At 41.1% G+C, this 9062-nt stretch overlaps 1 long non-coding RNA gene across 1 annotated transcript in view; it reads left to right on the forward strand.

Annotated features, from left to right (window-relative positions):
• LOC137054017 (uncharacterized) overlaps positions 1–8280 on the forward strand; it is a 31800-nt gene extending 23520 nt beyond the window's left edge. The window contains exons 2-4 of the long non-coding RNA XR_010899957.1: positions 6703–6992; positions 7070–7260; positions 7678–8280. This is a non-coding gene — a long non-coding RNA (uncharacterized lncRNA). The remainder of the gene's footprint in view (positions 1–6702; positions 6993–7069; positions 7261–7677) is intronic.
• The last annotated feature ends 782 nt before the right edge of the window (positions 8281–9062 follow it).

Below are 9062 nucleotides of genomic sequence, written 5' to 3' on the forward strand. Positions count from 1 at the left end.
AAAACGAACCGAACCGAAAAGCCGTGGTTAAAAACCGAGGTATGTATTGAACCTTGGACTAACTGTATTGTTGCATCCCTAATAAATATAGTGTTATATGTTGTATAACAAAGTAGATTTGTGAAAAAGACCAGTGACCATGTGAAAAGAGTGTGCTTTAAGAGAGATTAACTGTCCACAAGGTCAAAAGAACCCATAGTTGATGAAACACCCATAGACATATTTTCCACAATACACCAGATTTTGGATTGGAAAGTGTGTGTGTGTGTCACTATGCTAATATGTGAGTCAAAACTTCCACTCTCATTCCCAAATCCTGTGACTTTTATTTTGCCTCATCACCGTACTGAAAGGAGCTTAGTTCATTGTGAAATTGCTTAGACAACCTCTGCTCTCCCCTTCCATGTAGACAAAATAATGAATACATTTTTAATGGGAATTTGTCAGAATATATTAAACGGCACAGGCGGGTCATAAAATCAGGCGCTTGGCCTCTCACCACTCGTAATAGTTATCCTGTTCCTCCTCTCTGCCATGGACTCATTTGCAAGAATTGTCTAACACCAAGGCTATTTATCACCAAGCCACCAAGAGCTTTATGACAGTGAAATACCAGCACTTTGATTTATTGAGTTTAGAAAAATCCGTCTGTGAGCTTGTCACAATTGTTCCTCAAATCTTCCCTTGCAAGCCACAAGCACACAAGCTTCTCTCTTGAGAAATAAAAACTGGGTCCTTTTATATACAATGCATTATTAACAACAACATTACAATGGGCACACTGGGTAAGAGATTGTTTCTGAGGGATTTTATGTGAGATGTTTCGACGAGGAGGCCATGCTGAGAGTTACTGTCTTGCCTGACCTTTACCATCAAAGCCTATTCTTATTTCCAATTCCCTCTGAGCGCCGCCAACAACCACGCTCTGCTGGGGACTATAGGACTTACATTATATCATTTGTCCAATTTGCTATTGTTTCATCCCTGTCAGGGTAATTTGCTTTGGGTTTCTTTGTTATACCTTGGGTTTTAGGCTTCCCCTAGAGAGGCTTCTTCTGAAGTGTGTGTCCCAGATAACGTCTGTTTATCAAGCACCCTTTGCTCTGTCACGTTCACTTCCTCAACGATGATGCGCAGATCAAATGCACGTCTCCATCTAGCGCGCGGTCTCCAGTGAACTAACCCGCTGATCTCCGAATGGCCTAGCTCGCGCCGTGTTTGTGCTGGCAGCGCCGGGAAAATATAGGCAACACTAGATGAGAGGTCATTTTCCTCATTGCCTGACATTTCTCTCTCATTTCTAATATTAGCGCAAGGTGATCGCTGGATCATTGGTTTTTATTGCGGGCCCATCGGAAAGCTAATTCATTTAATGTGTCATTACATTTTCCCTTCGGTTGGATGTTCATTCCATGTGCTACTGTAGGTCTCGCATCTACATCTATGTAGGAAATGCTTACAGTGGACTCTTTTACCACCCTATACTCTTAAAAAAAATAAAAAAAGGGACTTTTCAGTCATGCCATAGAAGAGCCATTTTTTTGGTTCTCCTTTCAAAGAAAGGTTCTTAGAAGAGCCTTTCCCCCTCTTTGTGTGAAGAACATTTTATAAAAGGAACCCTTTCCCCCTATAAAAAATCTTTTGTGAAATTGAAAGGTTCCACGGATGTTGTCTTCATGGAACCATAGATGCCAATATAGAACCTACTTTTAAAGAGTGTAATCTTTCAGCACTATATGGTGCCAGCAACTAAATATATCTGGCTGGAAGTGCTTCGAGATGAAAAACAATCGCACATCCTGCCTGTGGGACTGAGACGAACTGCACCGTTTAAACATAATGTCACTGTGTTAATGAATAAAGACACTGCGATTCCCGTTTTGAGGGAAACACCAAATTGATTTTCAATGAAAGTGCGTTATAGGGCCCGTCCTGGGAGAGGGCCGGCAGCTTAACAATTGGCGTCATATTTTGACGTGTGGCGGTCGAGAGCTCATTAATCACCTTGTGAACCCAGTCATTTTCTGCCTGGTGGGTTCACTAGTCACATGAGTAATAGACAGCAGCCACAGCACCCGGACGGGCCTCTGACAGCTCCGTCTGGCTTCCCCAAACCATACGGCAGCCTCAGCGGCAGGCACCCGGAGACGGGCGGGACGCAGGCGTCTTTGTCATTAATAATGATGAAGTGCTGAGAGCTTCTCTCCTCCTTCATCTTTAGCAGCTCGTGTCATGCTTCCTCCATTAATTGCTTGTGTTCCAAATGTATCTCGCCACATTATCTTGTTCTATCTTTTGATTGCGCAAGCTTAATCCTTATCGTAAATGACTCTGTTGCGTGCCGCCACTGGGCCGGTCATGTCTCATATCAAATTAGGCTTAAAATTGTTTTGCTGTGCTTTTTGCTTTTGATGCAGCCTCTTTAGCTATGAGTTTAATATCCTCACAGACCCAATTACATGCTTTCACACTGGATAATCCCAAGAAAAAGGAGGAGCGAAGTCGACGTGGCAACACCTTGGTGTTATTTTGGTGTCGATTCGACTTGTGCTCTACATCATCATAAAGAACCTCTACATCCTGTATGATTCTGCTGGTTATATATGGCACCATAAGTCAGGGAAATAGCACAGGAGCCAAAGCAGGAAGAAGAGTAATGGTGCACATCATTAGCATGAATGGAAGCTGGGGTAATGGAGCACTGGCTCTGTTATTGTTCTGCTTGTTCAGGCATTGCTCTTACAATAATGGGTGGAATAAACCCTGTGTGTACATTATGGAATGCATTTATAAAGCATGGAAGGCATTTCCAAACACATGAAGACACAACAGAGTTTAACTATCCAATTCATCCAAGCCTTGAATGGGTGTCAGGCATGTCACAAAGGCAAACAAGGCTTTAGAAATAAAAGACGTCTGACTGCAGGTCAACAGTTTCTAAATTTCTTTCTCTATCTATCTATCTATCTATCTATCTATCTATCTATCTATCTATCTATCTATCTATCTATCTATCTATCTATCTATCTATCTATCTATCTATCTATCTATCTATCTATCTATCTATCTATCTATCTATCTATCTATCTATCTATCTATCTATCTATCTATCTATCTATCTATCTATCTATCTATCTAACTAACTAACTAACTTTTTGTAGCATAAATCACATACATTAGCACTTAGCCAAGTGTTGCATGATTTAACATCTTTCTAGCAAGTTTGCTACATTTCATTGCACATTTAAATGTGTTTCTGGGAGTGAATTACAAGCCTTGTAATTCATGCCACTTCCTGTTGCCAGCAGGTGGCGCTATGACTAACTAATATTATCATGTAAATCTCTTCAGGCCAGGACTCTTATCAAACGTGAAGTTTGGGGCATTGTATGCCTGAGTTACTACAACTTCCTGTTTTAATGGCGAAACTTTAAACTGTGGGGGACTTTTTTGTAGGTATTGGGCTGTTATGTGTCTCCAAAGAATTCATACTCATATGTGAAACATTGCGTGCATGGCACTTAATTTAATTTTTGTAGGTGCCGCTATCGAGCCATTTTGCCACGCCTAATTCTGAAACCCGTTTCAGACAAACACTTCTACTACTTTTGACGCATGTGCAAAGTTTCATGAGTTTTTGAGCATGTTTTGGCCCTGATGAAGAAGGATAGGCCGAGCAATTACAATAGGGTCCCCATGCACACCATTGGTGCTCGAGCCCTAATTAAAAATGTAAAATGCATTATCGTGATGGCCCACAACCAGTGTTTATGTTGAAAGATGCTGCGTGGTGATGCTTGGACGGAGGTTGTAGCCTCAGCAGACGTGTGGCTAAATGATGGGCTGTTTATTGTGTCACAGCAGTGTATTCTGTGCAAGGCATTCGGAGCATCCACTGCCCACTGATTTCTATTTTGTCCCCATTCTGTCCACATGATCTCAGCCAACACAGCTCTGTAATCAGCCTCCCTGGGCTAAATGACTAACACCCATCCCTAGGACAGCTACACAGAGGTACAGACAGTTCTTATGAATGACAGCCGTCCGATGCGTCTCATGCCATGTGCTGCCAAATCGGTGCCCTCCCTTTTCGTTCAATCACTTTACAGTGGGCTACAAAGAGATTTGAATGGCTTTATGATGCAAAAGGCCAAAGGGTCCCACCCTCTCTTTATGTGGCTGAGAACCAAGAGCATATTGTCAGCTCAGCTGGCATCTGTAGTCAAAACTCCAGACATCTTTTTTTCATGAGCGCGTGGACTGCTGACTGCTGCGCAGGGTCTGGAGCAATTATTGCAGTGTGTTTATTTTCTTATTGGCCTGGGCGTTAGAAAAGCGTGCTGTTTCAAAGCATCGCTTTAATACCACCTGTGTTTGTGGGAGCGGACGTGTGTGTTTTTAAGGCCGCCTGTCACACTGTTACGATGCCGGTTTGGGCAGTAGCTGCTATCTGCTGGAGTCTCAGCAGAGGCATTGTCACAGACAATGTTTGCCTTGTTAATTAAATTTCTTCTCAGCAAATGAGGTCATGGGCTGCCATGGGTGTAATGTCTCTCTCATGTACAACAAAGGGAACGCGGGGAGCCTAGGAATCTTAACTGAAACAATCACGGATAAATCTCTTTATTTGTCTGCGGATCTATATTTTTTCTTGAGCATCACTGCTGAGATATTTGATGTACAGCGAGTGGTTTTTATTGCTTCAATTTTACAGACAGTTGGGATTAATGACAGGCTCTATAGCTTCCAGGAAGAGCTGGCAATAATGCAAGGGCTTTTCCCATTATTCTCAGCCGATACAGAATGAACACATTTGCTCAGATGTCAGTCAGCGATGATGACCAGATTGTTACTGTACGCTGTTTAAAATGTCTCTCGTATTGATAAATGTCATATTGCGCGTCTTACGTGCAATCTCGCTGTAATGTTTCTGGGGTCAGCCTGGCGATAAGGATTATTTGATCTTTTTTAACCTTTATCAGTGCAACGGAGCACTTGCAGTAATAACTACTGCTAAATAAGCAGCTTGTATGCAGATGCACGTGAGCATGCTAAGGCGCAAATGAACAAGTTCCCTGGCAGAGAAAGGCAATTGTTTACAGCGAATCTGTCCCGTCGTCCAGAAAAGAAAAAAACTCTAAAGCCCTCGCCTTTTGAACCGAATTAGAAATAGTTATTTTTTCCGTCTCTGTGGAACAACTCACTTAACTTATCTCGTAAAGGCTCTCTCCACAGTGTCAAGTGAAAGTGCTTGTCCAATTAAAAATAATGGGAATGTATTTTTCTCCATTTCTTTATCTCTTACTTCTCTGCTTTTGTTAAGGAACATTTCAAGTTAAAATGAAATCAAAGGTTTGCATAGAACTCCTGTTCAGTGCCCATACTTTCACAAATCCCTCTTCCTGTCTCGCACAGATATGATAATGTAACTTTGAGAATACCGCTGCCCTGCACATATGTTTAATTACTTCAAAATTAAGTGAGACTGATAGTATTACAGTGCCATCTCAATAGAATCCAAAATTGAGCAAATTAAACTTGCGCTTGCAGTTATCGTAATAAAAACAGACAATACAAACAAGTGCAGCTTTCGCCCAACCGCCGGACTGTTATTGCTGTGATAAATAACCTTGAAACTGTGTAATGCGGTCGGCTTGCCTTCAAGTGAACCGTTTTGGAGTTTGAATTGTTTCATATGCTGTAGACAAACAAAGAATGCACTATCTCTTGAATTAGTTATCTGCTGTTGTTTATTCTAGTTATTATCCATACTATCATGAATGAACTTCACTGCAAGTCTTAAAACACTAAAGGTCAACGACACATGTACATAAGTGTCGTCATTTGAATTTGACAGTCTGGAAAGCAAATGTGTTTTATTGCAAAATAATACGTGGAAGCTGAGCCCAATGTTCAGATCGAGCTTATTGTTGTTTTTAATGTTTTATTCATCCCCAAAGAAATTAACTCATGCGCTTGAAGCAAGGGTACTGACATGCCCAGAGCCCTGTTGTGATCTGTGTGTGTGTGTATGTGTGTGTGTGTGTGTGTGTGTGTGCGTGTGTGCACGCACTTGCATGCTCTGTGTGTTCTGTCCTCTGTTAGGTTCTTAGCCCAAGACTGGAGACAACACAAAGCAGATTAAAGTGGCCAATAGGAAATCTCTAATAAATTTGCATTAACACATTGTGTAAAGCTGCTGCTGATTGCCTCCCCGAGACCCCGGGGTTCGGCATGCCATCCCCGACTCCTGTATGCCGGCCAGATGGTCACTTCAGAATGAGATTGACACACCGTTTCAAACTGATTTCATGCAAGCCCTCTGGAGGGAGAGACAGACCATCAGCTCCACTGGGAATCAAGATTACAAAATAGCCAATTAAAAAGGAAAGTGTTGAAATCTTGGCCTGATAAGGTGGAGATTAAATCGGTTATAGTTTATTAGGGGAAATTAGATATTAGAATCCGCACCTCTCCAAACAGATTTCCATTACCAGCTCCTCTGCTTTTTATCTTGCTCTTTGTATCAGATGCAGTGCAGGGTGCTGTAATTACAGAACTTAAGAGTAGCATAAAGGGGCATCATTCAAAAAGTCTAAAGAAAATGGTCTAAAAATGTCTGCATATCGATTCAGCATTTTTAGGGTAATTTTTTAGACACATTAAAAATGTGTTTTTTCATTGAGAGCCCTCTCTTGTCAGAGCTATACTGGGTTGGAGATGAGCCGGGGTGTGACCGGTAAGGGGCGAGTCATCTGCTCAGTGGGTGTGAGAGGTAATTACTGCAGGAGAATGGTGAAGCAGATGTGAGGGTCTCGCTTAGAGGAGGGAGACGCGAGCCTCCTCCAGTCTGCTGCTGCTGCTGTTGGGTCTGTGTCCCAGAGCCTCTTGCCATGCTCCGGAGGCATCTGTGCAGCACCTGTGGGCCCGCTTCCACCCTGCCTCTTCGCTCAAAATCAGCACTCGATGTGCCACAGAAAGTGCCGCCCCAGGTCAGCCAGGTTCATGAGAAAACACTCCTGTAGACCTTCTCACCTTCCCCACCTCAACTAACTCCCTCACTTTAAAGGCTTCCTCAGCTGGTGTGCGGACGACTCGCTGCCTGGACGTCTCGCGACCTGGGGCCAACCTGACCGCAACCCCGACCCCATGTCAATCTCACACGCAACCCGAACCCCAAAAGAGGTGCACGACCTGGCAGTGAAAACAACACGATTTCCTTCAAAAGAAATAACTACACCAGGCTTTTGATGGATCTCAGTGAGTATTAACTACACAGGGAATCCAGAAATGTAATTTAATTTAATTAAATATATTATATTATGTTATATTATATTATATTATATTATATTATATTATATTATATTATATTATATTATATTATATTATTTTATATTATATTATATTATATTATATTATATTATATTATATTATATTATATTATATTATATTATATAATTGTGCTCATGACAAAGGGTCAAGCATTATTCCAAAAAATGTATCACAATGTATCTGAATAGAGTTTATCATTTTTAATAGTAAGAAATGAATATATTTTTGTACTGGGTTAGGTTTTACAGTGAATTAGTGTTGTGTTTGATTGTGGACAGACTGTCCTGGCAACTCTTTACACAAATGTTTTATTAACCCCAATTAATAACCTCCTCCTTCATCCAGACTGTGTTTGCTGGTGTTGGATGCCTTGGTCCTCGCTGGGTCTTCATCTGTTATGGGCTGCTTAATGAAATCTGTCTCCACCCCCCTCAACATTTCTCAACATATGTGATACTGTAGCCACTCACAGCATTGGCACATCCTAATGTGTTGCTTACAGAAATAGTGGCATTAGGCTCAACAATCTGGTAACAAACCTCATTCAATGCAAAGATAATAGCGTCCCATGCACAAAAGAAAAGGACTGCAAGACTCCCGTTTGATTTTATTAGAAGGCAAAATGAGAGTCTTGATCTCTGAGGACATCCAGTAACGCCTTTGGCAAATTGACAAGCATAATGTAGTTTGATTTGTTTCTGAAACAGGCAGCTGACCAGACTGAATCTGTCTCTCAGATACATGATACTGAAAGAAGATGGCTCCAACGCAGTCCAAAAGATTATGATGAAATGGATAAATAAAATGACTGGAGTAAATAATACAAAAGTATTAACGTATAAACATTGGACTGCTAAACACGGTCGATCTGGTTAGTTTCTTTCCCCGGAGCACTTATGGCATTTTTGTATTTTTGTTCAACAAATGTTCTTGTTTTAATGCATTTAAACCGACACTAAATAATAATAAATATAGGCTATATGAAGCCATCCTAAAAATACATCTGAATAAAGCATAAAAAAATATTAAAACTTTATGAAATCGACTTCTAAATGATCTTTCGTTTCTTTGGGTTGAAATAATATATCCCTGAAATCTTTTTATTATTTTACGAGTGATGCGTGCTGCTTTATATAGTCATTGAGAACATTCATGCAGAATGATCTAGAATCATAGATATTATGTTGCTCAAATCCTTGATATTTGCACAGGATTTCTTTCCTCGCCCACATAACATAATTGTGGTTCCAGTACTGTTTGAGCACGGTGCATTTTGTACACAGAATATCCATGGTTACATGTAATTTATAGTTCTCCGAGGAGATGATTAACTAAAATAGTGGTGAACATAGCTGCTTTGCTAACTGTCCGTCCCTATGTATGAAAAGGGAGCCTGCTGCATAATTCATACATTTGTTGTGATCATTAAACACAGCCGCCAACATATGCGTATGCTGCGTATATCAAAGCGCAACTATTAAGAAAAAATCAATAAACATTTTTTGACTTGTCTGAGCAGTGCAACACTTTAAAGAATTCATGAGCGTCTCTCCAGATGGCCAGAGCGGTATTTCAGACTAATAATCCATAGCATGCACATTTGGCTTTTTGATGAAGACTAGCGCGCTTCCCCACACAATTACAGGTCACATTTACTAGCAGTCGCCCAGCGCGCAAATTTGTTTTGCAATGGGTGTTTCGCTCCGAGTGGCTGTCAGGCTTTCTGTAGC

The sequence above is a fragment of the Pseudorasbora parva genome, chromosome 2, assembly GCF_024679245.1.
Source record: "Pseudorasbora parva isolate DD20220531a chromosome 2, ASM2467924v1, whole genome shotgun sequence".
NCBI lineage: Eukaryota > Metazoa > Chordata > Actinopteri > Cypriniformes > Gobionidae > Pseudorasbora > Pseudorasbora parva.